Consider the following 3,373-nt stretch of genomic DNA (forward strand, 5'->3'; position numbering starts at 1 on the left):
CATCTTTTTCTTGTGAGCATCGACCTTCTGCCTCAGCACCTCTCGTGGTAGGTAAAAGTATGGCTTCTCCTTAAGCTTTGCTTGACTCTTCTTTTTGGTATCTATAAAAAAATCTTTCACTTTTTTGTCTTCTTCAGCTGCTATTTGCTCATCAGTCTTTTCAGAAAGTATTTCTTGAGAAATAACTCTTTTTCTTGGGGTCTTCTTTGCCGCCGGGACCTTAGACGTCTTTGTAGTGCATCGCTGTGGAGGGAGTGGGGGTGGTGTTGGAGACCAGTGTGGAGGCGATGTGGCCAGTGTTGGTGGAGACCGGCGTGGAGGCGTTGGAGATCGTTGTGGAGGAGGTGGGGCCGGTGTAGGAGTTGGAGATCGTTGTGGAGGCGATGGGGCCGGTGTAGGAGTTGGCGATCGCCGTGGGGATGAAGTCATCTCGCCCCCCGCGACGCTATGATGAGATGGGGAATGAATGATTAGGCTAGGCTGGGGGGAGACCCTGCTACAAAAACAAGTTATGTGTCAATTATTTTTTAAGCCAATAGAAAATTAATGGAAAATAATATTTCATTCACTTTCATTCGTACCTAGGGTGAGGTAGGGGAAGCGGTGGCGCCCCAGGAATGATGATGAAGCGTTTGCGCCATTGAATAAATGTCTTTTCTGCTTCTCCTAGTGTCTTCTCCCCATCACCGCCTTCAATGTCAAGAGAAACATTGCTGTAACCTTTGAGCACTCTATCGACTGAGACGTTAGCATATCCAGGTTGAATAACTGACCCATGGATTCTTGGTGTCTTCGTTCGGTCTATTGGAGATACAACCCCGACAGCCACCATGATTGATGCATTATTACCATCTGGAATATGCAGCTCACATGTTGTTAGAGGCTCGGTGATGTCATCAACAGGGAAGCGCAACCCAGCGTCGTCTTGAATAACTGGCAGCTCCGTAGAAGCACAACTGCTTTTTATCTGACCAACGGGGCTAATGGTGACTCCCGGCGTTGATTGCGATTGCATTTGACTCATTGCTAGCTGCACTTGCCTCTTGATCTCCTCCTGCATTCTTGCCTCAAGAGATTTTTCTCGTTAACGTGATTCAAGCAATGCTTGTCGTGACTCATCAACAAATTGCTCCAATGCACAGATTCGTTCTGCCTCCTCATCCTTCTTTCTTTGGCGGCTTCTGTAGGTATCCTTGTCTGCTGGGAATGCGTGTAGCCACGGAACCGCCCCATAGCCTCTTGTTCGACCACCGTGTTCGGGATTCTCTAGGGCATATGTCAATTCATCCTTCTCTCTGTTGGGCTTGAAAACACCACTATCAGCTTCTTCCCTAGCACGAGCTAGTCTCTGTGTTGCTCTCTCAATTTTTTGGCCGAAAATTAGCTTGCCAGTGTCTGGGTCTAGGCTTCCCCCATGAGCGTAGAACCAATTCTTCGCGCGTTGAGGCCAGTTCTTCTCTATTGTTTCAGGTATGATTCCCTTGGCAGTAATCTCTGCTTCTAGGTTCTGCCACTTGGGAATAGCACTCTTATAACCACCTGATCCCATGCGATAATGGTATTGCTTCTGTTGGGCATTCTGTCGATTCCTCATCACACGTTCCTCACTGTCTTGGGATGTCTTCTATTCTACGAAGGCATCCCAATGGGACTCCAACTTGACAAACGCCTTAGCATTGAAATTCGGCGTAGCATTCTTCAAGATAAACTTTTTATACAATGTCTTCTTCTAACTCTGGAACAATGTTGCCATCTTCTTCATTGTCCAATCCCTCACTAGCTCCTTCAAAGCATCATCTGCTTGTAATGTGAAATGTTGAGTGATATCTCTCCAAGCTAGGTTCTTGTCATGATCAGATACAAAACTAACATTAGGAGCGGATATCTTCTGCTTCCATTCACGAGCACTAACTGGGATCCTATCCCTTACAACGAACCCACATTGATTGACATATGTCTGAGCATGTGGTCCCAATGGTTTGCCGGTGTCGGTGTCGAATTCTGATATTATGAAACGGCCCTCTAATGGCTTTTTTGGCCCTTGGACTTTCCTACTTTTGTTGGTGGTTGATGTAGATCCAGAGACCGGCTACATGAGTAGAAACACAATGATTAACAACAAATATACGTACGCATGCATCTATAAGAGATGATAGATAATCGAATATACCTCGCCAGTATTTTCTTGCGCGACAATTTGTTGATCTTCAACCACCGGCATATTCAGGATATCCTCATAATCAGCAAAGTACTGACTCGTGTCATCTACATCCACATTGGTGCCGGCGTTGATAATATCCGCCATTATGTCATCACTCAAGTTATCATTCGGAGCAGCCATTTGTATCTTCAAGATAACACATAGATAGAATTACTATGGTACATAACATAAGTACATGTGATAACACATATAGAATTACTAAATCCAATTAAATATAATAACACATAATATTTCATCAACATGGAAATAAGTACATGTATATATATACACATAGAATGATACAATATATTTTCTCTCTCTCAACACATAGAAATAAGTGCATATGTCTATATCTCTAGATATGCATGTGATACACATAGAATGTCTCTCTAGATACAATTTTCTCTCTCTCTCTCAACACATGAAAATAAGTACATGTATATATACATATAGAAATAATTAAGTACATATGTATACATATAGAATCTCTCTCTAGATATAATATATATAGAGAGATAGAATATATAATTACTAAATCCAATTAAATAAATCTAACATGAAATTAGATAAACTAGTAAGATAATTCATTTTAATCTAACATATATCAAAAACTATAATAAAAAACTATCTAAAAAAACTATCTAAATAAAATACTAATTAAATTTTAATACATTTAAATCTAATATATCAAAAACTATCTAAAAATAACTAAAAAACTAACAATAAACTACTAATTAAAATTGAATACATTTTAATCTAACATACAACCGAGACTTTGTAAAAAAAAATCTAAAAAACTTGACCGATCGAGAGCAGCAGATCAAGATCGAATTCGACGGAGGCCGTACGGCGTGGGCGCGCGGGAAGCGTCGGCGACGGAGGGTGGGGTCGGGTGCGGCGGCGGAGACGGGATGCGGCGATGCGGGCCTGGAGAATGGCGTGGCCGGGCGGGGGTAGACGACAACGGCGGCGCGGCAGAGACGAGCTCGACGACGGCGGATGGCGCGGCCAGGCGGGGCTGAGCGACGAAGGCGAGATCGAAGATGAACAGAACAGACGTTCGATATGTATAGCCCGCGACCCTTTAGTCCCGGCTGGTAACACCAGCCGGGACTAAAGGACATTTAGTCCCGGCTGGTAATACCAACCAGGACTAAAGGTCCAACCGACCAG

This window comes from Miscanthus floridulus, chromosome 9 (assembly GCF_019320115.1).
Source record: "Miscanthus floridulus cultivar M001 chromosome 9, ASM1932011v1, whole genome shotgun sequence".
Lineage (NCBI taxonomy): Eukaryota > Viridiplantae > Streptophyta > Magnoliopsida > Poales > Poaceae > Miscanthus > Miscanthus floridulus.